At 38.5% G+C, this 27429-nt stretch overlaps 14 non-coding genes across 14 annotated transcripts; 4 read left to right on the top strand and 10 right to left on the bottom strand.

The window, feature by feature from the left end:
• Window positions 1-9170: 9170 nt before the first annotated feature.
• Window positions 9171-9252, bottom strand: TRNAS-GCU (transfer RNA serine (anticodon GCU)). The gene has a single exon. It is a non-coding gene; the product is annotated as a tRNA-Ser (tRNA).
• A 1814-nt stretch (window positions 9253-11066) lies between these two features.
• Window positions 11067-11140, top strand: TRNAT-AGU (transfer RNA threonine (anticodon AGU)). The gene has a single exon. It is a non-coding gene; the product is annotated as a tRNA-Thr (tRNA).
• A 676-nt stretch (window positions 11141-11816) lies between these two features.
• TRNAS-GCU (transfer RNA serine (anticodon GCU)) lies at window positions 11817-11898 on the bottom strand. The gene has a single exon. It is a non-coding gene; the product is annotated as a tRNA-Ser (tRNA).
• A 475-nt stretch (window positions 11899-12373) lies between these two features.
• Window positions 12374-12447, top strand: TRNAT-AGU (transfer RNA threonine (anticodon AGU)). Its single transcript has one exon. It is a non-coding gene; the product is annotated as a tRNA-Thr (tRNA).
• Window positions 12448-13123: 676 nt separating this feature from the next.
• TRNAS-GCU (transfer RNA serine (anticodon GCU)) lies at window positions 13124-13205 on the bottom strand. The gene has a single exon. It is a non-coding gene; the product is annotated as a tRNA-Ser (tRNA).
• Window positions 13206-15769: 2564 nt separating this feature from the next.
• Window positions 15770-15851, bottom strand: TRNAS-GCU (transfer RNA serine (anticodon GCU)). The gene has a single exon. It is a non-coding gene; the product is annotated as a tRNA-Ser (tRNA).
• Window positions 15852-17665: 1814 nt separating this feature from the next.
• On the top strand, window positions 17666-17739 carry TRNAT-AGU (transfer RNA threonine (anticodon AGU)). Its single transcript has one exon. It is a non-coding gene; the product is annotated as a tRNA-Thr (tRNA).
• A 676-nt stretch (window positions 17740-18415) lies between these two features.
• TRNAS-GCU (transfer RNA serine (anticodon GCU)) lies at window positions 18416-18497 on the bottom strand. Its single transcript has one exon. It is a non-coding gene; the product is annotated as a tRNA-Ser (tRNA).
• A 475-nt stretch (window positions 18498-18972) lies between these two features.
• On the top strand, window positions 18973-19046 carry TRNAT-AGU (transfer RNA threonine (anticodon AGU)). The gene has a single exon. It is a non-coding gene; the product is annotated as a tRNA-Thr (tRNA).
• A 2656-nt stretch (window positions 19047-21702) lies between these two features.
• On the bottom strand, window positions 21703-21784 carry TRNAS-GCU (transfer RNA serine (anticodon GCU)). The gene has a single exon. It is a non-coding gene; the product is annotated as a tRNA-Ser (tRNA).
• Window positions 21785-22821: 1037 nt separating this feature from the next.
• Window positions 22822-22903, bottom strand: TRNAS-GCU (transfer RNA serine (anticodon GCU)). Its single transcript has one exon. It is a non-coding gene; the product is annotated as a tRNA-Ser (tRNA).
• Window positions 22904-25059: 2156 nt separating this feature from the next.
• On the bottom strand, window positions 25060-25141 carry TRNAS-GCU (transfer RNA serine (anticodon GCU)). Its single transcript has one exon. It is a non-coding gene; the product is annotated as a tRNA-Ser (tRNA).
• A 1037-nt stretch (window positions 25142-26178) lies between these two features.
• Window positions 26179-26260, bottom strand: TRNAS-GCU (transfer RNA serine (anticodon GCU)). The gene has a single exon. It is a non-coding gene; the product is annotated as a tRNA-Ser (tRNA).
• A 1037-nt stretch (window positions 26261-27297) lies between these two features.
• On the bottom strand, window positions 27298-27379 carry TRNAS-GCU (transfer RNA serine (anticodon GCU)). Its single transcript has one exon. It is a non-coding gene; the product is annotated as a tRNA-Ser (tRNA).
• Window positions 27380-27429: the final 50 nt, after the last annotated feature.

Below are 27429 nucleotides of genomic sequence, written 5' to 3'. Positions count from 1 at the left end.
TACAACGTGAAACAAGCAGATTAAACCGACGAGGATGGGATTCGAACCCATGCATGCAGAGCACAATGGATTAGCAGTCCATCCCCTTAACCACTCGGCCACCTCGTCTGTATGGCGCACATGCGCTAAGGAGAAAAGATGTAATGATTATTTTGACGGGTCAGTGTGTTTTCGTTGAAGATATTACAGTGTCTATTCTTTACAGTTAGATTGGGGCAAACTCTTTTGGCCCTGCTGTGGCATTCCTTCAATCTGCCTATTCTGTGTCATAACTTGGAAGAAAAACAAGTACCAAGTTGAAGCTGTGCTAGAAGATGGATCATTCAATTATGGAACTTCAAAACCCAAGGCCTTGTCATCGATCCAGATTCTATTGCATTCTGCAAATTGTCAATGTCGTTGAATGAATGCTATTCATAATTTACTTGGTTTCTTAATTGTCATGACTGAGAATGAAATCCTGTTCCACGTTTCTGTGTGCATGGAATGAAACTCAACTCAATGTTGTCTTGTTAAGTTAACCACTTGAAAGGTTTGATCGGTGCTTACATCTTCCCTAGATTTCATAGGCTTTCCAGCTTGTGGCGCTGTGGCTTAGTTGGTTAAAGCGCCTGTCTAGTAAACAGGAGATCCTGAGTTCGAATCTCAGCAGTATCTTGTTTTCATCATCTCAAAAAGAAACTTCCTATCTTAAAAATGGGAATTTCACTTGCATGAAACCTCAAATTTACCTTGGCTACGTCTTTACTGATAGTGCAATTGTGAGATGAAGAATGTCATTCTTCATCTTCTGTATAACGGCCAAAAAGGAAGAAAGATGGCATCAAGCATGACAACTTAAAACCAGTGGATTTTATTTTGAAATTCCTCCTCTTTATGCATCTGACTCGCTAAGCAGGCTTTCTAAAGTATCACACCTTTTTGTCCTTTGGCTTAGTTGGTCTAAGCGCCTGTTTAGTAAACAGAAAATCTTGATTTCGAACGTCAGCAGTGGTTTTCTTTCTTCATCTCGGTTTGGGTCATTTTAGCCAAAAAAAGGTGGACTTTTGTTCTTGTATGACATTAAACAAGTCTTTACCATAGTCAAAACATAGTGCAGTTGAGAGAAAAAAAATCTCTGCTGTCGAAACGCTTAAAAAGGAATTAGACGATATAACTTTCTTTAGGGAAAGGAATTAGATGATATAACTTTCTTTAGGGAATAAAGGATGGCATCAAGCATTTCAAAATAAAACCAGTGGAATTACACTTCTAACTCTGCAAAGTTTGATAGCAGCATTCTTAAAAAGGAAGATAAACTTTCAAGCTTGACGTATCTACCGCTTTGGCTAGAAATGAAAACAAAACAATACAACGTGAAACAAGCAGATTAAACCGACGAGGATGGGATTCGAACCCATGCATGCAGAGCACAATGGATTAGCAGTCCATCCCCTTAACCACTCGGCCACCTCGTCTGTATGGCGCACATGCGCTAAGGAGAAAAGATGTAATGATTATTTTGACGGGTCAGTGTGTTTTCGTTGAAGATATTACAGTGTCTATTCTTTACAGTTAGATTGGGGCAAACTCTTTTGGCCCTGCTGTGGCATTCCTTCAATCTGCCTATTCTGTGTCATAACTTGGAAGAAAAACAAGTACCAAATTGAAGCTGTGCTAGAAGATGGATCATTCAATTATGGAACTTCAAAACCCAAGGCCTTGTCATCGATCCAGATTCTATTGCATTCTGCAAATTGTCAATGTCGTTGAATGAATGCTATTCATAATTTACTTGGTTTCTTAATTGTCATGACTGAGAATGAAATCCTGTTCCACGTTTCTGTGTGCATGGAATGAAACTCAACTCAATGTTGTCTTGTTAAGTTAACCACTTGAAAGGTTTGATCGGTGCTTTCATCTTCCCTAGATTTCGTAGGCTTTCCAGCTTGTGGTGCTGTGGCTTAGTTGGTTAAAGCGCCTGTCTAGTAAACAGGAGATCCTGAGTTCGAATCTCAGCAGTGCCTTGTTTTCATCATCTCAAAAAGAAACTTCCTATCTTAAAAATGGGAATTTCACTTGCATGAAACCTCAAATTTACCTTGGCTACTTCTTTACTTATAGTGCAATTGTGAGATGAAGAATGTCTTCTGTATAAGGGCCAAAAAGGAAGAAAGATGGCATCAAGCATGACAACTTAAAACCAGTGGATTTTATTTTGAAATTCCTCCTCTTTATGCATCTGACTCGCTAAGCAGGCTTTCTAAAGTATCACACCTTTTTGTCCTTTGAATCAGTTGGAATGAAACTCAACTCAATGTTGTCTTGTTAAGTTAACCACTTGAAAGGTTTGATCGGTGCTTTCATCTTCCCTAGATTTCGTAGGCTTTCCAGCTTGTGGTGCTGTGGCTTAGTTGGTTAAAGCGCCTGTCTAGTACACAGGAGATCCTGAGTTCGAATCTCAGCAGTGCCTTGTTTTCATCATCTCAAAAAGAAACTTCCTATCTTAAAAATGGGAATTTCACTTGCATGAAACCTCAAATTTACCTTGGCTACTTCTTTACTTATAGTGCAATTGTGAGATGAAGAATGTCTTCTGTATAAGGGCCAAAAAGGAAGAAAGATGGCATCAAGCATGACAACTTAAAACCAGTGGATTTTATTTTGAAATTCCTCCTCTTTATGCATCTGACTCGCTAAGCAGGCTTTCTAAAGTATCACACCTTTTTGTCCTTTGAATCAGTTGGTCTAAGCGCCTGTTTAGTAAACAGAAAATCTTGATTTCGAACGTCAGCAGTGGTTTTCTTTCTTCATCTCAGTTTGGGTCATTTTAGCCAAAAAAAGGTGGACTTTTGTTCTTGTATGACATTAAACAAGTCTTTACCACAGTCAAAACATAGTGCAGTTGAGAGAAAAAAAATCTCTGCTGTCGAAACGCTTAAAAAGGAATTAGACGATATAACTTTCTTTAGAGAATAAAGGATGGCATCAAGCATTTCAAAATAAAACCAGTGGAATTACACTTCTAACTCTGCAAAGTTTGATAGCAGATTTCTTAAAAAGGAAGATAAACTTTCAAGCTTGACGTATCTACCGCTTTGGCTAGAAATGAAAACAAAACAATACAACGTGAAACAAGCAGATTAAACCGACGAGGATGGGATTCGAACCCATGCATGCAGAGCACAATGGATTAGCAGTCCATCCCCTTAACCACTCGGCCACCTCGTCTGTATGGCGCACATGCGCTAAGGAGAAAAGATGTAATGATTATTTTGACGGGTCAGTGTGTTTTCGTTGAAGATATTACAGTGTCTATTCTTTACAGTTAGATTGGGGCAAACTCTTTTGGCCCTGCTGTGGCATTCCTTCAATCTGCCTATTCTGTGTCATAACTTGGAAGAAAAACAAGTACCAAATTGAAGCTGTGCTAGAAGATGGATCATTCAATTATGGAACTTCAAAACCCAAGGCCTTGTCATCGATCCAGATTCTATTGCATTCTGCAAATTGTCAATGTCGTTGAATGAATGCTATTCATAATTTACTTGGTTTCTTAATTGTCATGACTGAGAATGAAATCCTGTTCCACGTTTCTGTGTGCATGGAATGAAACTCAACTCAATGTTGGTCTAAGCGCCTGTTTAGTAAACAGAAAATCTTGATTTCGAACGTCAGCAGTGGTTTTCTTTCTTCATCTCAGTTTGGGTCATTTTAGCCAAAAAAAGGTGGACTTTTGTTCTTGTATGACATTAAACAAGTCTTTACCACAGTCAAAACATAGTGCAGTTGAGAGAAAAAAAATCTCTGCTGTCGAAACGCTTAAAAAGGAATTAGACGATATAACTTTCTTTAGAGAATAAAGGATGGCATCACGCATTTCAAAATAAAACCAGTGGAATTACACTTCTAACTCTGCAAAGTTTGATAGCAGCTTTCTTAAAAAGGAAGATCAACTTTCAAGCTTGACGTATCTACCGCTTTGGCTAGAAATGAAAACAAAACAATACAACGTGAAACAAGCAGATTAAACCGACGAGGATGGGATTCGAACCCATGCATGCAGAGCACAATGGATTAGCAGTCCATCCCCTTAACCACTCGGCCACCTCGTCTGTATGGCGCACATGCGCTAAGGAGAAAAGATGTAATGATTATTTTGACGGGTCAGTGTGTTTTCGTTGAAGATATTACAGTGTCTATTCTTTACAGTTAGATTGGGGCAAACTCTTTTGGCCCTGCTGTGGCATTCCTTCAATCTGCCTATTCTGTGTCATAACTTGGAAGAAAAACAAGTACCAAATTGAAGCTGTGCTAGAAGATGGATCATTCAATTATGGAACTTCAAAACCCAAGGCCTTGTCATCGATCCAGATTCTATTGCATTCTGCAAATTGTCAATGTCGTTGAATGAATGCTATTCATAATTTACTTGGTTTCTTAATTGTCATGACTGAGAATGAAATCCTGTTCCACGTTTCTGTGTGCATGGAATGAAACTCAACTCAATGTTGTCTTGTTAAGTTAACCACTTGAAAGGTTTGATCGGTGCTTTCATCTTCCCTAGATTTCGTAGGCTTTCCAGCTTGTGGTGCTGGATTCGAACCCATGCATGCCGAGCACAATGGATTAGCAGTCCATCGCCTTAATCACTCGCCAACCTCGTCTACATGGCGCACATGCGCTAAGGAGAAAAGATGTAATGATTATTTATACGGGTCAGTGTGTTTTCGTTGAAGATATTACAGTGTCTATTCTTTACAGTTAGATTGGGGCAAACTCTTTTGGCCCTGCTGTGGCATTCCTTCAATCTGCCTATTCTGTGTCATAACTTGGAAGAAAAACAAGTACCAAATTGAAGCTGTGCTAGAAGATGGATCATTCAATTATGGAACTTCAAAACCCAAGGCCTTGTCATCGATCCAGATTCTATTGCATTCTGCAAATTGTCAATGTCGTTGAATGAATGCTATTCATAATTTACTTGGTTTCTTAATTGTCATGACTGAGAATGAAATCCTGTTCCACGTTTCTGTGTGCATGGAATGAAACTCAACTCAATGTTGTCTTGTTAAGTTAACCACTTGAAAGGTTTGATCGGTGCTTACATCTTCCCTAGATTTCATAGGCTTTCCAGCTTGTGGCGCTGTGGCTTAGTTGGTTAAAGCGCCTGTCTAGTAAACAGGAGATCCTGAGTTCGAATCTCAGCAGTATCTTGTTTTCATCATCTCAAAAAGAAACTTCCTATCTTAAAAATGGGAATTTCACTTGCATGAAACCTCAAATTTACCTTGGCTACGTCTTTACTGATAGTGCAATTGTGAGATGAAGAATGTCTTCTGTATAAGGGCCAAAAAGGAAGAAAGATGGCATCAAGCATGACAACTTAAAACCAGTGGATTTTATTTTGAAATTCCTCCTCTTTATGCATCTGACTCGCTAAGCAGGCTTTTTAAAGTATCACACCTTTTTGTCCTTTGGCTTAGTTGGTCTAAGCGCCTGTTTAGTAAACAGAAAATCTTGATTTCGAACGTCAGCAGTGGTTTTCTTTCTTCATCTCGGTTTGGGTCATTTTAGCCAAAAAAAGGTGGACTTTTGTTCTTGTATGACATTAAACAAGTCTTTACCATAGTCAAAACATAGTGCAGTTGAGAGAAAAAAAATCTCTGCTGTCGAAACGCTTAAAAAGGAATTAGACGATATAACTTTCTTTAGGGAAAGGAATTAGATGATATAACTTTCTTTAGGGAATAAAGGATGGCATCAAGCATTTCAAAATAAAACCAGTGGAATTACACTTCTAACTCTGCAAAGTTTGATAGCAGCTTTCTTAAAAAGGAAGATAAACTTTCAAGCTTGACGTATCTACCGCTTTGGCTAGAAATGAAAACAAAACAATACAACGTGAAACAAGCAGATTAAACCGACGAGGATGGGATTCGAACCCATGCATGCATAATTTACTTGGTTTCTTAATTGTCATGACTGAGAATGAAATCCTGTTCCACGTTTCTGTGTGCATGGAATGAAACTCAACTCAATGTTGTCTTGTTAAGTTAACCACTTGAAAGGTTTGATCGGTGCTTACATCTTCCCTAGATTTCATAGGCTTTCCAGCTTGTGGTGCTGTGGCTTAGTTGGTTAAAGCGCCTGTCTAGTAAACAGGAGATCCTGAGTTCGAATCTCAGCAGTGCCTTGTTTTGATCATCTCAAAAAGAAACTTCCTATCTTAAAAATGGGAATTTCACTTGCATGAAACCTCAAATTTACCTTGGCTACGTCTTTACTGATAGTGCAATTGTGAGATGAAGAATGTATTCTGTATAAGGGCCAAAAAGGAAGAAAGATGGCATCAAGCATGACAACTTAAAACCAGTGGATTTTATTTTGAAATTCCTCCTCTTTATGCATCTGACTCGCTAAGCAGGCTTTCTAAAGTATCACACCTTTTTGTCCTTTGGCTTAGTTGGTCTAAGCGCCTGTTTAGTAAACAGAAAATCTTGATTTCGAACGTCAGCAGTGGTTTTCTTTCTTCATCTCGGTTTGGGTCATTTTAGCCAAAAAAAGGTGGACTTTTGTTCTTGTATGACATTAAACAAGTCTTTACCATAGTCAAAACATAGTGCAGTTGAGAGAAAAAAAATCTCTGCTGTCGAAACGCTTAAAAAGGAATTAGACGATATAACTTTCTTTAGGGAAAGGAATTAGATGATATAACTTTCTTTAGGGAATAAAGGATGGCATCAAGCATTTCAAAATAAAACCAGTGGAATTACACTTCTAACTCTGCAAAGTTTGATAGCAGCTTTCTTAAAAAGGAAGATAAACTTTCAAGCTTGACGTATCTACCGCTTTGGCTAGAAATGAAAACAAAACAATACAACGTGAAACAAGCAGATTAAACCGACGAGGATGGGATTCGAACCCATGCATGCATAATTTACTTGGTTTCTTAATTGTCATGACTGAGAATGAAATCCTGTTCCACGTTTCTGTGTGCATGGAATGAAACTCAACTCAATGTTGTCTTGTTAAGTTAACCACTTGAAAGGTTTGATCGGTGCTTACATCTTCCCTAGATTTCATAGGCTTTCCAGCTTGTGGTGCTGTGGCTTAGTTGGTTAAAGCGCCTGTCTAGTAAACAGGAGATCCTGAGTTCGAATCTCAGCAGTGCCTTGTTTTGATCATCTCAAAAAGAAACTTCCTATCTTAAAAATGGGAATTTCACTTGCATGAAACCTCAAATTTACCTTGGCTACGTCTTTACTGATAGTGCAATTGTGAGATGAAGAATGTATTCTGTATAAGGGCCAAAAAGGAAGAAAGATGGCATCAAGCATGACAACTTAAAACCAGTGGATTTTATTTTGAAATTCCTCCTCTTTATGCATCTGACTCGCTAAGCAGGCTTTCTAAAGTATCACACCTTTTTGTCCTTTGGCTTAGTTGGTCTAAGCGCCTGTTTAGTAAACAGAAAATCTTGATTTCGAACGTCAGCAGTGGTTTTCTTTCTTCATCTCGGTTTGGGTCATTTTAGCCAAAAAAAGGTGGACTTTTGTTCTTGTATGACATTAAACAAGTCTTTACCATAGTCAAAACATAGTGCAGTTGAGAGAAAAAAAATCTCTGCTGTCGAAACGCTTAAAAAGGAATTAGACGATATAACTTTCTTTAGGGAAAGGAATTAGATGATATAACTTTCTTTAGGGAATAAAGGATGGCATCAAGCATTTCAAAATAAAACCAGTGGAATTACACTTCTAACTCTGCAAAGTTTGATAGCAGCTTTCTTAAAAAGGAAGATAAACTTTCAAGCTTGACGTATCTACCGCTTTGGCTAGAAATGAAAACAAAACAATACAACGTGAAACAAGCAGATTAAACCGACGAGGATGGGATTCGAACCCATGCATGCAGAGCACAATGGATTAGCAGTCCATCCCCTTAACCACTCGGCCACCTCTTCTACATGGCGCACATGCGCTAAGGAGAAAAGATGTAATGATTATTTTGACGGGTCAGTGTGTTTTCGTGGAAGATATTACAGTGTCTATTCTTTACAGTTAGATTGGGGCAAACTCTTTTGGCCCTGCTGTGGCATTCCTTCAATCTGCCTATTCTGTGTCATAACTTGGAAGAAAAACAAGTACCAAATTGAAGCTGTGCTAGAAGATGGATCATTCAATTATGGAACTTCAAAACCCAAGGCCTTGTCATCGATCCAGATTCTATTGCATTCTGCAAATTGTCAATGTCGTTGAATGAATGCTATTCATAATTTACTTGGTTTCTTAATTGTCATGACTGAGAATGAAATCCTGTTCCACGTTTCTGTGTGCATGGAATGAAACTCAACTCAATGTTGTCTTGTTAAGTTAACCACTTGAAAGGTTTGATCGGTGCTTACATCTTCCCTAGATTTCATAGGCTTTCCAGCTTGTGGTGCTGTGGCTTAGTCGGTTAAAGCGCCTGTCTAGTAAACAGGAGATCCTGAGTTCGAATCTCAGCAGTGCCTTGTTTTCATCATCTCAAAAAGAAACTTCCTATCTTAAAAATGGGAATTTCACTTGCATGAAACCTCAAATTTACCTTGGCTACGTCTTTACTGATAGTGCAATTGTGAGATGAAGAATGTCTTCTGTATAAGGGCCAAAAAGGAAGAAAGATGGCATCAAGCATGACAACTTAAAACCAGTGGATTTTATTTTGAAATTCCTCCTCTTTATGCATCTGACTCGCTAAGCAGGCTTTCTAAAGTATCACACCTTTTTGTCCTTTGGCTTAGTTGGTCTAAGCGCCTGTTTAGTAAACAGAAAATCTTGATTTCGAACGTCAGCAGTGGTTTTCTTTCTTCATCTCGGTTTGGGTCATTTTAGCCAAAAAAAGGTGGACTTTTGTTCTTGTATGACATTAAACAAGTCTTTACCATAGTCAAAACATAGTGCAGTTGAGAGAAAAAAAATCTCTGCTGTCGAAACGCTTAAAAAGGAATTAGACGATATAACTTTCTTTAGAGAATAAAGGATGGCATCAAGCATTTCAAAATAAAACCAGTGGAATTACACTTCTAACTCTGCAAAGTTTGATAGCAGCTTTCTTAAAAAGGAAGATAAACTTTCAAGCTTGACGTATCTACCGCTTTGGCTAGAAATGAAAACAAAACAATACAACGTGAAACAAGCAGATTAAACCGACGAGGATGGGATTCGAACCCATGCATGCAGAGCACAATGGATTAGCAGTCCATCGCCTTAACCACTCGGCCACCTCGTCTACATGGCGCACATGCGCTAAGGAGAAAAGATGTAATGATTATTTTGACGGGTCACTGTGTTTTCGTTGAAGATATTACAGTGTCTATTCTTTACAGTTAGATTGGGGCAAAATCTTTTGGCCCTGCTGTGGCATTCCTTCAATCTGCCTATTCTGTGTCATAACTTGGAAGAAAAACAAGTACCAAGTTGAAGCTGTGCTAGAAGATGGATCATTCAATTATGGAACTTCAAAACCCAAGGCCTTGTCATCGATCCAGATTCTATTGCATTCTGCAAATTGTCAATGTCGTTGAATGAATGCTATTCATAATTTACTTGGTTTCTTAATTGTCATGACTGAGAATGAAATCCTGTTCCACGTTTCTGTGTGCATGGAATGAAACTCAACTCAATGTTGTCTTGTTAAGTTAACCACTTGAAAGGTTTGATCGGTGCTTACATCTTCCCTAGATTTCATAGGCTTTCCAGCTTGTGGTGCTGTGGCTTAGTCGGTTAAAGCGCCTGTCTAGTAAACAGGAGATCCTGAGTTCGAATCTCAGCAGTGCCTTGTTTTCATCATCTCAAAAAGAAACTTCCTATCTTAAAAATGGGAATTTCACTTGCATGAAACCTCAAATTTACCTTGGCTACGTCTTTACTGATAGTGCAATTGTGAGATGAAGAATGTCTTCTGTATAAGGGCCAAAAAGGAAGAAAGATGGCATCAAGCATGACAACTTAAAACCAGTGGATTTTATTTTGAAATTCCTCCTCTTTATGCATCTGACTCGCTAAGCAGGCTTTCTAAAGTATCACACCTTTTTGTCCTTTGGCTTAGTTGGTCTAAGCGCCTGTTTAGTAAACAGAAAATCTTGATTTCGAACGTCAGCAGTGGTTTTCTTTCTTCATCTCGGTTTGGGTCATTTTAGCCAAAAAAAGGTGGACTTTTGTTCTTGTATGACATTAAACAAGTCTTTACCATAGTCAAAACATAGTGCAGTTGAGAGAAAAAAAATCTCTGCTGTCGAAACGCTTAAAAAGGAATTAGACGATATAACTTTCTTTAGGGAAAGGAATTAGATGATATAACTTTCTTTAGGGAATAAAGGATGGCATCAAGCATTTCAAAATAAAACCAGTGGAATTACACTTCTAACTCTGCAAAGTTTGATAGCAGCTTTCTTAAAAAGGAAGATAAACTTTCAAGCTTGACGTATCTACCGCTTTGGCTAGAAATGAAAACAAAACAATACAACGTGAAACAAGCAGATTAAACCGACGAGGATGGGATTCGAACCCATGCATGCAGAGGACAATGGATTAGCAGTCCATCCCCTTAATCACTCGGCCACCTCGTCTGTATGGCGCACATGCGCTAAGGAGAAAAGATGTAATGATTATTTTGACGGGTCAGTGTGTTTTCGTGGAGGATATTACAGTGTCTATTCTTTACAGTTAGATTGGGGCAAACTCTTTTGGCCCTGCTGTGGCATTCCTTCAATCTGCCTATTCTGTGTCATAACTTGGAAGAAAAACAAGTACCAAATTGAAGCTGTGCTAGAAGATGGATCATTCAATTATGGAACTTCAAAACCCAAGACCTTGTCATCGATCCAGATTCTATTGCATTTTGCAAATTGTCAATGTCGTTGAATGAATGCTATTCATAATTTACTTGGTTTCTTAATTGTCATGACTGAGAATGAAATCCTGTTCCACGTTTCTGTGTGCATGGAATGAAACTCAACTCAATGTTGTCTTGTTAAGTTAACCACTTGAAAGGTTTGATCGGTGCTTTCATCTTCCCTAGATTTTGTAGGCTTTCCAGCTTGTGGTGCTGTGGCTTAGTTGGTTAAAGCGCCTGTCTAGTAAACAGGAGATCCTGAGTTCGAATCTCAGCAGTATCTTGTTTTCATCATCTCAAAAAGAAACTTCCTATCTTAAAAATGGGAATTTCACTTGCATGAAACCTCAAATTTACCTTGGCTACGTCTTTACTGATAGTGCAATTGTGAGATGAAGAATGTCTTCTGTATAAGGGCCAAAAAGGAAGAAAGATGGCATCAAGCATGACAACTTAAAACCAGTGGATTTTATTTTGAAATTCCTCCTCTTTATGCATCTGACTCGCTAAGCAGGCTTTCTAAAGTATCACACCTTTTTGTCCTTTGGCTTAGTTGGTCTAAGCGCCTGTTTAGTAAACAGAAAATCTTGATTTCGAACGTCAGCAGTGGTTTTCTTTCTTCATCTCGGTTTGGGTCATTTTAGCCAAAAAAAGGTGGACTTTTGTTCTTGTATGACATTAAACAAGTCTTTACCATAGTCAAAACATAGTGCAGTTGAGAGAAAAAAAATCTCTGCTGTCGAAACGCTTAAAAAGGAATTAGACGATATAACTTTCTTTAGAGAATAAAGGATGGCATCAAGCATTTCAAAATAAAACCAGTGGAATTACACTTCTAACTCTGCAAAGTTTGATAGCAGCTTTCTTAAAAAGGAAGATAAACTTTCAAGCTTGACGTATCTACCGCTTTGGCTAGAAATGAAAACAAAACAATACAACGTGAAACAAGCAGATTAAACCGACGAGGATGGGATTCGAACCCATGCATGCAGAGCACAATGGATTAGCAGTCCATCGCCTTAACCACTCGGCCACCTCGTCTACATGGCGCACATGCGCTAAGGAGAAAAGATGTAATGATTATTTTGACGGGTCACTGTGTTTTCGTTGAAGATATTACAGTGTCTATTCTTTACAGTTAGATTGGGGCAAAATCTTTTGGCCCTGCTGTGGCATTCCTTCAATCTGCCTATTCTGTGTCATAACTTGGAAGAAAAACAAGTACCAAGTTGAAGCTGTGCTAGAAGATGGATCATTCAATTATGGAACTTCAAAACCCAAGGCCTTGTCATCGATCCAGATTCTATTGCATTCTGCAAATTGTCAATGTCGTTGAATGAATGCTATTCATAATTTACTTGGTTTCTTAATTGTCATGACTGAGAATGAAATCCTGTTCCACGTTTCTGTGTGCATGGAATGAAACTCAACTCAATGTTGTCTTGTTAAGTTAACCACTTGAAAGGTTTGATCGGTGCTTACATCTTCCCTAGATTTCATAGGCTTTCCAGCTTGTGGTGCTGTGGCTTAGTTGGTTAAAGCGCCTGTCTAGTAAACAGGAGATCCTGAGTTCGAATCTCAGCAGTATCTTGTTTTCATCATCTCAAAAAGAAACTTCCTATCTTAAAAATGGGAATTTCACTTGCATGAAACCTCAAATTTACCTTGGCTACGTCTTTACTGATAGTGCAATTGTGAGATGAAGAATGTCTTCTGTATAAGGGCCAAAAAGGAAGCAAGATGGCATCAAGCATGACAACTTAAAACCAGTGGATTTTATTTTGAAATTCCTCCTCTTTATGCATCTGACTCGCTAAGCAGGCTTTCTAAAGTATCACACCTTTTTGTCCTTTGGCTTAGTTGGTCTAAGCGCCTGTTTAGTAAACAGAAAATCTTGATTTCGAACGTCAGCAGTGGTTTTCTTTCTTCATCTCGGTTTGGGTCATTTTAGCCAAAAAAAGGTGGACTTTTGTTCTTGTATGACATTAAACAAGTCTTTACCATAGTCAAAACATAGTGCAGTTGAGAGAAAAAAAATCTCTGCTGTCGAAACGCTTAAAAAGGAATTAGACGATATAACTTTCTTTAGAGAATAAAGGATGGCATCAAGCATTTCAAAATAAAACCAGTGGAATTACACTTCTAACTCTGCAAAGTTTGATAGCAGCTTTCTTAAAAAGGAAGATAAACTTTCAAGCTTGACGTATCTACCGCTTTGGCTAGAAATGAAAACAAAACAATACAACGTGAAACAAGCAGATTAAACCGACGAGGATGGGATTCGAACCCATGCATGCAGAGCACAATGGATTAGCAGTCCATCGCCTTAACCACTCGGCCACCTCGTCTACATGGCGCACATGCGCTAAGGAGAAAAGATGTAATGATTATTTTGACGGGTCACTGTGTTTTCGTTGAAGATATTACAGTGTCTATTCTTTACAGTTAGATTGGGGCAAAATCTTTTGGCCCTGCTGTGGCATTCCTTCAATCTGCCTATTCTGTGTCATAACTTGGAAGAAAAACAAGTACCAAGTTGAAGCTGTGCTAGAAGATGGATCATTCAATTATGGAACTTCAAAACCCAAGGCCTTGTCATCGATCCAGATTCTATTGCATTCTGCAAATTGTCAATGTCGTTGAATGAATGCTATTCATAATTTACTTGGTTTCTTAATTGTCATGACTGAGAATGAAATCCTGTTCCACGTTTCTGTGTGCATGGAATGAAACTCAACTCAATGTTGTCTTGTTAAGTTAACCACTTGAAAGGTTTGATCGGTGCTTACATCTTCCCTAGATTTCATAGGCTTTCCAGCTTGTGGTGCTGTGGCTTAGTCGGTTAAAGCGCCTGTCTAGTAAACAGGAGATCCTGAGTTCGAATCTCAGCAGTGCCTTGTTTTCATCATCTCAAAAAGAAACTTCCTATCTTAAAAATGGGAATTTCACTTGCATGAAACCTCAAATTTACCTTGGCTACGTCTTTACTGATAGTGCAATTGTGAGATGAAGAATGTCTTCTGTATTAGGGCCAAAAAGGAAGAAAGATGGCATCAAGCATGACAACTTAAAACCAGTGGATTTTATTTTGAAATTCCTCCTCTTTATGCATCTGACTCGCTAAGCAGGCTTTCTAAAGTATCACACCTTTTTGTCCTTTGGCTTAGTTGGTCTAAGCGCCTGTTTAGTAAACAGAAAATCTTGATTTCGAACGTCAGCAATGGTTTTCTTTCTTCATCTCGGTTTGGGTCATTTTAGCCAAAAAAAGGTGGACTTTTGTTCTTGTATGACATTAAACAAGTCTTTACCATAGTCAAAACATAGTGCAGTTGAGAGAAAAAAAATCTCTGCTGTCGAAACGCTTAAAAAGGAATTAGACGATATAACTTTCTTTAGGGAAAGGAATTAGATGATATAACTTTCTTTAGGGAATAAAGGATGGCATCAAGCATTTCAAAATAAAACCAGTGGAATTACACTTCTAACTCTGCAAAGTTTGATAGCAGCTTTCTTAAAAAGGAAGATAAACTTTCAAGCTTGACGTATCTACCGCTTTGGCTAGAAATGAAAACAAAACAATACAACGTGAAACAAGCAGATTAAACCGACGAGGATGGGATTCGAACCCATGCATGCAGAGGACAATGGATTAGCAGTCCATCCCCTTAATCACTCGGCCACCTCGTCTGTATGGCGCACATGCGCTAAGGAGAAAAGATGTAATGATTATTTTGACGGGTCAGTGTGTTTTCGTGGAGGATATTACAGTGTCTATTCTTTACAGTTAGATTGGGGCAAACTCTTTTGGCCCTGCTGTGGCATTCCTTCAATCTGCCTATTCTGTGTCATAACTTGGAAGAAAAACAAGTACCAAATTGAAGCTGTGCTAGAAGATGGATCATTCAATTATGGAACTTCAAAACCCAAGACCTTGTCATCGATCCAGATTCTATTGCATTTTGCAAATTGTCAATGTCGTTGAATGAATGCTATTCATAATTTACTTGGTTTCTTAATTGTCATGACTGAGAATGAAATCCTGTTCCACGTTTCTGTGTGCATGGAATGAAACTCAACTCAATGTTGTCTTGTTAAGTTAACCACTTGAAAGGTTTGATCGGTGCTTACATCTTCCCTAGATTTCATAGGCTTTCCAGCTTGTGGTGCTGTGGCTTAGTCGGTTAAAGCGCCTGTCTAGTAAACAGGAGATCCTGAGTTCGAATCTCAGCAGTGCCTTGTTTTCATCATCTCAAAAAGAAACTTCCTATCTTAAAAATGGGAATTTCACTTGCATGAAACCTCAAATTTACCTTGGCTACGTCTTTACTGATAGTGCAATTGTGAGATGAAGAATGTCTTCTGTATAAGGGCCAAAAAGGAAGAAAGATGGCATCAAGCATGACAACTTAAAACCAGTGGATTTTATTTTGAAATTCCTCCTCTTTATGCATCTGACTCGCTAAGCAGGCTTTCTAAAGTATCACACCTTTTTGTCCTTTGGCTTAGTTGGTCTAAGCGCCTGTTTAGTAAACAGAAAATCTTGATTTCGAACGTCAGCAGTGGTTTTCTTTCTTCATCTCGGTTTGGGTCATTTTAGCCAAAAAAAGGTGGACTTTTGTTCTTGTATGACATTAAACAAGTCTTTACCATAGTCAAAACATAGTGCAGTTGAGAGAAAAAAAATCTCTGCTGTCGAAACGCTTAAAAAGGAATTAGACGATATAACTTTCTTTAGAGAATAAAGGATGGCATCAAGCATTTCAAAATAAAACCAGTGGAATTACACTTCTAACTCTGCAAAGTTTGATAGCAGCTTTCTTAAAAAGGAAGATAAACTTTCAAGCTTGACGTATCTACCGCTTTGGCTAGAAATGAAAACAAAACAATACAACGTGAAACAAGCAGATTAAACCGACGAGGATGGGATTCGAACCCATGCATGCAGAGCACAATGGATTAGCAGTCCATCGCCTTAACCACTCGGCCACCTCGTCTACATGGCGCACATGCGCTAAGGAGAAAAGATGTAATGATTATTTTGACGGGTCACTGTGTTTTCGTTGAAGATATTACAGTGTCTATTCTTTACAGTTAGATTGGGGCAAAATCTTTTGGCCCTGCTGTGGCATTCCTTCAATCTGCCTATTCTGTGTCATAACTTGGAAGAAAAACAAGTACCAAGTTGAAGCTGTGCTAGAAGATGGATCATTCAATTATGGAACTTCAAAACCCAAGGCCTTGTCATCGATCCAGATTCTATTGCATTCTGCAAATTGTCAATGTCGTTGAATGAATGCTATTCATAATTTACTTGGTTTCTTAATTGTCATGACTGAGAATGAAATCCTGTTCCACGTTTCTGTGTGCATGGAATGAAACTCAACTCAATGTTGTCTTGTTAAGTTAACCACTTGAAAGGTTTGATCGGTGCTTACATCTTCCCTAGATTTCATAGGCTTTCCAGCTTGTGGTGCTGTGGCTTAGTCGGTTAAAGCGCCTGTCTAGTAAACAGGAGATCCTGAGTTCGAATCTCAGCAGTGCCTTGTTTTCATCATCTCAAAAAGAAACTTCCTATCTTAAAAATGGGAATTTCACTTGCATGAAACCTCAAATTTACCTTGGCTACGTCTTTACTGATAGTGCAATTGTGAGATGAAGAATGTCTTCTGTATAAGGGCCAAAAAGGAAGAAAGATGGCATCAAGCATGACAACTTAAAACCAGTGGATTTTATTTTGAAATTCCTCCTCTTTATGCATCTGACTCGCTAAGCAGGCTTTCTAAAGTATCACACCTTTTTGTCCTTTGGCTTAGTTGGTCTAAGCGCCTGTTTAGTAAACAGAAAATCTTGATTTCGAACGTCAGCAGTGGTTTTCTTTCTTCATCTCGGTTTGGGTCATTTTAGCCAAAAAAAGGTGGACTTTTGTTCTTGTATGACATTAAACAAGTCTTTACCATAGTCAAAACATAGTGCAGTTGAGAGAAAAAAAATCTCTGCTGTCGAAACGCTTAAAAAGGAATTAGACGATATAACTTTCTTTAGGGAAAGGAATTAGATGATATAACTTTCTTTAGGGAATAAAGGATGGCATCAAGCATTTCAAAATAAAACCAGTGGAATTACACTTCTAACTCTGCAAAGTTTGATAGCAGCTTTCTTAAAAAGGAAGATAAACTTTCAAGCTTGACGTATCTACCGCTTTGGCTAGAAATGAAAACAAAACAATACAACGTGAAACAAGCAGATTAAACCGACGAGGATGGGATTCGAACCCATGCATGCAGAGGACAATGGATTAGCAGTCCATCCCCTTAATCACTCGGCCACCTCGTCTGTATGGCGCACATGCGCTAAGGAGAAAAGATGTAATGATTATTTTGACGGGTCAGTGTGTTTTCGTGGAGGATATTACAGTGTCTATTCTTTACAGTTAGATTGGGGCAAACTCTTTTGGCCCTGCTGTGGCATTCCTTCAATCTGCCTATTCTGTGTCATAACTTGGAAGAAAAACAAGTACCAAATTGAAGCTGTGCTAGAAGATGGATCATTCAATTATGGAACTTCAAAACCCAAGACCTTGTCATCGATCCAGATTCTATTGCATTTTGCAAATTGTCAATGTCGTTGAATGAATGCTATTCATAATTTACTTGGTTTCTTAATTGTCATGACTGAGAATGAAATCCTGTTCCACGTTTCTGTGTGCATGGAATGAAACTCAACTCAATGTTGTCTTGTTAAGTTAACCACTTGAAAGGTTTGATCGGTGCTTTCATCTTCCCTAGATTTTGTAGGCTTTCCAGCTTGTGGTGCTGTGGCTTAGTTGGTTAAAGCGCCTGTCTAGTAAACAGGAGATCCTGAGTTCGAATCTCAGCAGTATCTTGTTTTCATCATCTCAAAAAGAAACTTCCTATCTTAAAAATGGGAATTTCACTTGCATGAAACCTCAAATTTACCTTGGCTACGTCTTTACTGATAGTGCAATTGTGAGATGAAGAATGTCTTCTGTATAAGGGCCAAAAAGGAAGAAAGATGGCATCAAGCATGACAACTTAAAACCAGTGGATTTTATTTTGAAATTCCTCCTCTTTATGCATCTGACTCGCTAAGCAGGCTTTCTAAAGTATCACACCTTTTTGTCCTTTGGCTTAGTTGGTCTAAGCGCCTGTTTAGTAAACAGAAAATCTTGATTTCGAACGTCAGCAGTGGTTTTCTTTCTTCATCTCGGTTTGGGTCATTTTAGCCAAAAAAAGGTGGACTTTTGTTCTTGTATGACATTAAACAAGTCTTTACCATAGTCAAAACATAGTGCAGTTGAGAGAAAAAAAATCTCTGCTGTCGAAACGCTTAAAAAGGAATTAGACGATATAACTTTCTTTAGAGAATAAAGGATGGCATCAAGCATTTCAAAATAAAACCAGTGGAATTACACTTCTAACTCTGCAAAGTTTGATAGCAGCTTTCTTAAAAAGGAAGATAAACTTTCAAGCTTGACGTATCTACCGCTTTGGCTAGAAATGAAAACAAAACAATACAACGTGAAACAAGCAGATTAAACCGACGAGGATGGGATTCGAACCCATGCATGCAGAGCACAATGGATTAGCAGTCCATCGCCTTAACCACTCGGCCACCTCGTCTACATGGCGCACATGCGCTAAGGAGAAAAGATGTAATGATTATTTTGACGGGTCACTGTGTTTTCGTTGAAGATATTACAGTGTCTATTCTTTACAGTTAGATTGGGGCAAAATCTTTTGGCCCTGCTGTGGCATTCCTTCAATCTGCCTATTCTGTGTCATAACTTGGAAGAAAAACAAGTACCAAGTTGAAGCTGTGCTAGAAGATGGATCATTCAATTATGGAACTTCAAAACCCAAGGCCTTGTCATCGATCCAGATTCTATTGCATTCTGCAAATTGTCAATGTCGTTGAATGAATGCTATTCATAATTTACTTGGTTTCTTAATTGTCATGACTGAGAATGAAATCCTGTTCCACGTTTCTGTGTGCATGGAATGAAACTCAACTCAATGTTGTCTTGTTAAGTTAACCACTTGAAAGGTTTGATCGGTGCTTACATCTTCCCTAGATTTCATAGGCTTTCCAGCTTGTGGTGCTGTGGCTTAGTTGGTTAAAGCGCCTGTCTAGTAAACAGGAGATCCTGAGTTCGAATCTCAGCAGTATCTTGTTTTCATCATCTCAAAAAGAAACTTCCTATCTTAAAAATGGGAATTTCACTTGCATGAAACCTCAAATTTACCTTGGCTACGTCTTTACTGATAGTGCAATTGTGAGATGAAGAATGTCTTCTGTATAAGGGCCAAAAAGGAAGCAAGATGGCATCAAGCATGACAACTTAAAACCAGTGGATTTTATTTTGAAATTCCTCCTCTTTATGCATCTGACTCGCTAAGCAGGCTTTCTAAAGTATCACACCTTTTTGTCCTTTGGCTTAGTTGGTCTAAGCGCCTGTTTAGTAAACAGAAAATCTTGATTTCGAACGTCAGCAGTGGTTTTCTTTCTTCATCTCGGTTTGGGTCATTTTAGCCAAAAAAAGGTGGACTTTTGTTCTTGTATGACATTAAACAAGTCTTTACCATAGTCAAAACATAGTGCAGTTGAGAGAAAAAAAATCTCTGCTGTCGAAACGCTTAAAAAGGAATTAGACGATATAACTTTCTTTAGGGAAAGGAATTAGATGATATAACTTTCTTTAGGGAATAAAGGATGGCATCAAGCATTTCAAAATAAAACCAGTGGAATTACACTTCTAACTCTGCAAAGTTTGATAGCAGCTTTCTTAAAAAGGCCTTGTCATCGATCCAGATTCTATTGCATTCTGCAAATTGTCAATGTCGTTGAATGAATGCTATTCATAATTTACTTGGTTTCTTAATTGTCATGACTGAGAATGAAATCCTGTTCCACGTTTCTGTGTGCATGGAATGAAACTCAACTCAATGTTGTCTTGTTAAGTTAACCACTTGAAAGGTTTGATCGGTGCTTACATCTTCCCTAGATTTCATAGGCTTTCCAGCTTGTGGCGCTGTGGCTTAGTTGGTTAAAGCGCCTGTCTAGTAAACAGGAGATCCTGAGTTCAAATCTCAGCAGTATCTTGTTTAGTAAACAGAAAATCTTGATTTCGAACGTCAGCAGTGGTTTTCTTTCTTCATCTCGGTTTGGGTCATTTTAGCAAAAAAAAGGTGGACTTTTGTTCTTGTATGACATTAAACAAGTCTTTACCATAGTCAAAACATAGTGCAGTTGAGAGAAAAAAAATCTCTGCTGTCGAAACGCTTAAAAAGGAATTAGACGATATAACTTTCTTTAGGGAAAGGAATTAGATGATATAACTTTCTTTAGGATATAAAGGATGGCATCAAGCATTTCAAAATAAATCCAGTGGAATTACACTTCTAACTCTGCAAAGTTTGATAGCAGCTTTCTTAAAAAGGAAGATAAACTTTCAAGCTTGACGTATCTACCGCTTTGGCTAGAAATGAAAACAAAACAATACAACATGAAACAAGCAGATTAAACCGACGAGGATGGGATTCGGACCCATGCATGCCGAGCACAATGGATTAGCAGTCCATCGCCTTAACCACTCGGCCACCTCTTCTACATGGCGCACATGCGCTAAGGAGAAAAGATGTAATGATTATTTATACGGGTCAGTGTGTTTTCGTGGAAGATATTACAGTGTCTATTCTTTACAGTTAGATTGGGGCAAACTCTTTTGGCCCTGCTGTGGCATTCCTTCAATCTGCCTATTCTGTGTCATAACTTGGAAGAAAAACAAGTACCAAATTGAAGCTGTGCTAGAAGATGGATCATTCAATTATGGAACTTCAAAACCCAAGGCCTTGTCATCGATCCAGATTCTATTGCATTCTGCAAATTGTCAATGTCGTTGAATGAATGCTATTCATAATTTACTTGGTTTCTTAATTGTCATGACTGAGAATGAAATCCTGTTCCACGTTTCTGTGTGCATGGAATGAAACTCAACTCAATGTTGTCTTGTTAAGTTAACCACTTGAAAGGTTTGATCGGTGCTTACATCTTCCCTAGATTTCATAGGCTTTCCAGCTTGTGGTGCTGTGGCTTAGTCGGTTAAAGCGCCTGTCTAGTAAACAGGAGATCCTGAGTTCGAATCTCAGCAGTGCCTTGTTTTCATCATCTCAAAAAGAAACTTCCTATCTTAAAAATGGGAATTTCACTTGCATGAAACCTCAAATTTACCTTGGCTACGTCTTTACTGATAGTGCAATTGTGAGATGAAGAATGTCTTCTGTATAAGGGCCAAAAAGGAAGAAAGATGGCATCAAGCATGACAACTTAAAACCAGTGGATTTTATTTTGAAATTCCTCCTCTTTATGCATCTGACTCGCTAAGCAGGCTTTCTAAAGTATCACACCTTTTTGTCCTTTGGCTTAGTTGGTCTAAGTGCCTGTTTAGTAAACAGAAAATCTTGATTTCGAACGTCAGCAGTGGTTTTCTTTCTTCATCTCAGTTTGGGTCATTTTAGCAAAAAAAAGGTGGACTTTTGTTCTTGTATGACATTAAACAAGTCTTTACCACAGTCAAAACATAGTGCAGTTGAGAGAAAAAAAATCTCTGCTGTCGAAACGCTTAAAAAGGAATTAGACGATATAACTTTCTTTAGAGAATAAAGGATGGCATCAAGCATTTCAAAATAAAACCAGTGGATTTACACTTCTAACTCTGCAAAGTTTGATAGCAGCTTTCTTAAAAAGGAAGATAAACTTTCAAGCTTGACGTATCTACCGCTTTGGCTAGAAATGAAAACAATACAACATGAAACAAGCAGAATAAACCGACGAGGATGGGATTCGAACCCATGCATGCAGAGCACAATGGATTAGCAGTCCATCGCCTTAACCACTCGGCCACCTCGTCTACATGGTGCACATGAGCTAAGGAGAAAAGATGTAATGATTATTTTTACGGGTCAGTGTGTTTTCATTGAAGATATTACAGTGTCTATTCTTTACAGTTAGATTGGGGCAAACTCTTTTGGCCCTGCTGTGGCATTCCTTCAATCTGCCTATTCTGTGTCATAACTTGGAAGAAAAACAAGTACCAAGTTGAAGCTGTGCTAGAAGATGGATCATTCAATTATGGAACTTCAAAACCCAAGGCCTTGTCATCGATCCAGATTCTATTGCATTTCATAGGCTTTCCAGCTTGTGGTGCTGTGGCTTAGTTGGTTAAAGCGCCTGTCTAGTAAACAGTAGATCCTGAGTTCGAATCTCAGCAGTGCCTTGTTTTCATCATCTCAAAAAGAAACTTCCTATCTTAAAAATGGGATTTTCACTTGCATGAAACCTCAAATTTACCTTGGCTACGTCTTTACTGATAGTGCAATTGTGAGATGAAGAATGTCTTCTGTATAAGGGCCAAAAAGGAAGAAAGATGGCATCAAGCATGACAACTTAAAACCAGTGGATTTTATTTTGAAATTCCTCCTCTTTATGCATCTGACTCGCTAAGCAGGCTTTCTAAAGTATCACACCTTTTTGTCCTTTGGCTTAGTTGGTCTAAGTGCCTGTTTAGTAAACAGAAAATCTTGATTTCGAACGTCAGCAGTGGTTTTCTTTCTTCATCTCAGTTTGGGTCATTTTAGCAAAAAAAAGGTGGACTTTTGTTCTTGTATGACATTAAACAAGTCTTTACCACAGTCAAAACATAGTGCAGTTGAGAGAAAAAAAATCTCTGCTGTCGAAACGCTTAAAAAGGAATTAGACGATATAACTTTCTTTAGAGAATAAAGGATGGCATCAAGCATTTCAAAATAAAACCAGTGGATTTACACTTCTAACTCTGCAAAGTTTGATAGCAGCTTTCTTAAAAAGGAAGATAAACTTTCAAGCTTGACGTATCTACCGCTTTGGCTAGAAATGAAAACAATACAACATGAAACAAGCAGAATAAACCGACGAGGATGGGATTCGAACCCATGCATGCAGAGCACAATGGATTAGCAGTCCATCGCCTTAACCACTCGGCCACCTCGTCTACATGGCGCACATGAGCTAAGGAGAAAAGATGTAATGATTATTTTTACGGGTCAGTGTGTTTTCATTGAGGATATTACAGTGTCTATTCTTTACAGTTAGATTGGGGCAAACTCTTTTGGCCCTGCTGTGGCATTCCTTCAATCTGCCTATTCTGTGTCATAACTTGGAAGAAAAACAAGTACCAAGTTGAAGCTGTGCTAGAAGATGGATCATTCAATTATGGAACTTCAAAACCCAAGGCCTTGTCATCGATCCAGATTCTATTGCATTTCATAGGCTTTCCAGCTTGTGGTGCTGTGGCTTAGTTGGTTAAAGCGCCTGTCTAGTAAACAGGAGATCCTGAGTTCGAATCTCAGCAGTGCCTTGTTTTCATCATCTCAAAAAGAAACTTCCTATCTTAAAAATGGGATTTTCACTTTCATGAAACCTCAAATTTACCTTGGCTACGTCTTTACTGATAGTGCAATTGTGAGATGAAGAATGTCTTCTGTATAAGGGCCAAAAAGGAAGAAAGATGGCATCAAGCATGACAACTTAAAACCAGTGGATTTTATTTTGAAATTCCTCCTCTTTATGCATCTGACTCGCTAAGCAGGCTTTCTAAAGTATCACACCTTTTTGTCCTTTGGCTTAGTTGGTCTAAGTGCCTGTTTAGTAAACAGAAAATCTTGATTTCGAACGTCAGCAGTGGTTTTCTTTCTTCATCTCAGTTTGGGTCATTTTAGCCAAAAAAAGGTGGACTTTTGTTCTTGTATGACATTAAACAAGTCTTTACCACAGTCAAAACATAGTGCAGTTGAGAGAAAAAAAATCTCTGCTGTCGAAACGCTTAAAAAGGAATTAGACGATATAACTTTCTTTAGAGAATAAAGGATGGCATCAAGCATTTCAAAATAAAACCAGTGGATTTACACTTCTAACTCTGCAAAGTTTGATAGCAGCTTTCTTAAAAAGGAAGATAAACTTTCAAGCTTGACGTATCTACCGCTTTGGCTAGAAATGAAAACAATACAACATGAAACAAGCAGAATAAACCGACGGGGATGGGATTCGAACCCATGCATGCAGAGCACAATGGATTAGCAGTCCATCGCCTTAACCACTCGGCCACCTCGTCTACATGGCGCACATGCGCTAAGGAGAAAAGATGTAATGATTATTTTTACGGGTCAGTGTGTTTTCATTGAAGATATTACAGTGTCTATTCTTTACAGTTAGATTGGGGCAAACTCTTTTGGCCCTGCTGTGGCATTCCTTCAATCTGCCTATTCTGTGTCATAACTTGGAAGAAAAACAAGTACCAAGTTGAAGCTGTGCTAGAAGATGGATCATTCAATTATGGAACTTCAAAACCCAAGGCCTTGTCATCGATCCAGATTCTATTGCATTTCATAGGCTTTCCAGCTTGTGGTGCTGTGGCTTAGTTGGTTAAAGCGCCTGTCTAGTAAACAGGAGATCCTGAGTTCGAATCTCAGCAGTGCCTTGTTTTCATCATCTCAAAAAGAAACTTCCTATCTTAAAAATGGGATTTTCACTTGCATGAAACCTCAAATTTACCTTGGCTACGTCTTTACTGATAGTGCAATTGTGAGATGAAGAATGTCTTCTGTATAAGGGCCAAAAAGGAAGAAAGATGGCATCAAGCATGACAACTTAAAACCAGTGGATTTTATTTTGAAATTCCTCCTCTTTATGCATCTGACTCGCTAAGCAGGCTTTCTAAAGTATCACACCTTTTTGTCCTTTGGCTTAGTTGGTCTAAGTGCCTGTTTAGTAAACAGAAAATCTTGATTTCGAACGTCAGCAGTGGTTTTCTTTCTTCATCTCAGTTTGGGTCATTTTAGCAAAAAAAAGGTGGACTTTTGTTCTTGTATGACATTAAACAAGTCTTTACCACAGTCAAAACATAGTGCAGTTGAGAGAAAAAAAATCTCTGCTGTCGAAACGCTTAAAAAGGAATTAGACGATATAACTTTCTTTAGAGAATAAAGGATGGCATCAAGCATTTCAAAATAAAACCAGTGGATTTACACTTCTAACTCTGCAAAGTTTGATAGCAGCTTTCTTAAAAAGGAAGATAAACTTTCAAGCTTGACGTATCTACCGCTTTGGCTAGAAATGAAAACAATACAACATGAAACAAGCAGATTAAACCGACGAGGATGGGATTCGAACCCATGCATGCAGAGCACAATGGATTAGCAGTCCATCGCCTTAACCACTCGGCCACCTCGTCTACATGGCGCACATGCGCTAAGGAGAAAAGATGTAATGATTATTTTTACGGGTCAGTGTGTTTTCATTGAAGATATTACAGTGTCTATTCTTTACAGTTAGATTGGGGCAAACTCTTTTGGCCCTGCTGTGGCATTCCTTCAATCTGCCTATTCTGTGTCATAACTTGGAAGAAAAACAAGTACCAAGTTGAAGCTGTGCTAGAAGATGGATCATTCAATTATGGAACTTCAAAACCCAAGGCCTTGTCATCGATCCAGATTCTATTGCATTTCATAGGCTTTCCAGCTTGTGGTGCTGTGGCTTAGTTGGTTAAAGCGCCTGTCTAGTAAACAGGAGATCCTGAGTTCGAATCTAAGCAGTGCCTTGTTTTCATCATCTCAAAAAGAAACTTCCTATCTTAAAAATGGGATTTTCACTTGCATGAAACCTCAAATTTACCTTGGCTACGTCTTTACTGATAGTGCAATTGTGAGATGAAGAATGTCTTCTGTATTAGGGCCAAAAAGGAAGAAAGATGGCATCAAGCATGACAACTTAAAACCAGTGGATTTTATTTTGAAATTCCTCCTCTTTATGCATCTGACTCGCTAAGCAGGCTTTCTAAAGTATCACACCTTTTTGTCCTTTGGCTTAGTTGGTCTAAGTGCCTGTTTAGTAAACAGAAAATCTTGATTTCGAACGTCAGCAGTGGTTTTCTTTCTTCATCTCAGTTTGGGTCATTTTAGCAAAAAAAAGGTGGACTTTTGTTCTTGTATGACATTAAACAAGTCTTTACCACAGTCAAAACATAGTGCAGTTGAGAGAAAAAAAATCTCTGCTGTCGAAACGCTTAAAAAGGAATTAGACGATATAACTTTCTTTAGAGAATAAAGGATGGCATCAAGCATTTCAAAATAAAACCAGTGGATTTACACTTCTAACTCTGCAAAGTTTGATAGCAGCTTTCTTAAAAAGGAAGATAAACTTTCAAGCTTGACGTATCTACCGCTTTGGCTAGAAATGAAAACAATACAACATGAAACAAGCAGATTAAACCGACGAGGATGGGATTCGAACCCATGCATGCAGAGCACAATGGATTAGCAGTCCATCGCCTTAACCACTCGGCCACCTCGTCTACATGGCGCACATGCGCTAAGGAGAAAAGATGTAATGATTATTTTTACGGGTCAGTGTGTTTTCATTGAAGATATTACAGTGTCTATTCTTTACAGTTAGATTGGGGCAAACTCTTTTGGCCCTGCTGTGGCATTCCTTCAATCTGCCTATTCTGTGTCATAACTTGGAAGAAAAACAAGTACCAAGTTGAAGCTGTGCTAGAAGATGGATCATTCAATTATGGAACTTCAAAACCCAAGGCCTTGTCATCGATCCAGATTCTATTGCATTTCATAGGCTTTCCAGCTTGTGGTGCTGTGGCTTAGTTGGTTAAAGCGCCTGTCTAGTAAACAGGAGATCCTGAGTTCGAATCTAAGCAGTGCCTTGTTTTCATCATCTCAAAAAGAAACTTCCTATCTTAAAAATGGGATTTTCACTTGCATGAAACCTCAAATTTACCTTGGCTACGTCTTTACTGATAGTGCAATTGTGAGATGAAGAATGTCTTCTGTATTAGGGCCAAAAAGGAAGAAAGATGGCATCAAGCATGACAACTTAAAACCAGTGGATTTTATTTTGAAATTCCTCCTCTTTATGCATCTGACTCGCTAAGCAGGCTTTCTAAAGTATCACACCTTTTTGTCCTTTGGCTTAGTTGGTCTAAGTGCCTGTTTAGTAAACAGAAAATCTTGATTTCGAACGTCAGCAGTGGTTTTCTTTCTTCATCTCAGTTTGGGTCATTTTAGCAAAAAAAAGGTGGACTTTTGTTCTTGTATGACATTAAACAAGTCTTTACCACAGTCAAAACATAGTGCAGTTGAGAGAAAAAAAATCTCTGCTGTCGAAACGCTTAAAAAGGAATTAGACGATATAACTTTCTTTAGAGAATAAAGGATGGCATCAAGCATTTCAAAATAAAACCAGTGGATTTACACTTCTAACTCTGCAAAGTTTGATAGCAGCTTTCTTAAAAAGGAAGATAAACTTTCAAGCTTGACGTATCTACCGCTTTGGCTAGAAATGAAAACAATACAACATGAAACAAGCAGAATAAACCGACGAGGATGGGATTCGAACCCATGCATGCAGAGCACAATGGATTAGCAGTCCATCGCCTTAACCACTCGGCCACCTCGTCTACATGGCGCACATGCGCTAAGGAGAAAAGATGTAATGATTATTTTTACG

Source organism: Ranitomeya imitator, chromosome 7 (assembly GCF_032444005.1).
Source record: "Ranitomeya imitator isolate aRanImi1 chromosome 7, aRanImi1.pri, whole genome shotgun sequence".
Classification (NCBI taxonomy): Eukaryota; Metazoa; Chordata; class Amphibia; order Anura; family Dendrobatidae; genus Ranitomeya; species Ranitomeya imitator.
The sequence above is the reverse complement of the archived record's forward strand: the minus strand, read 5'-3'. Positions and strand labels throughout refer to the sequence as shown.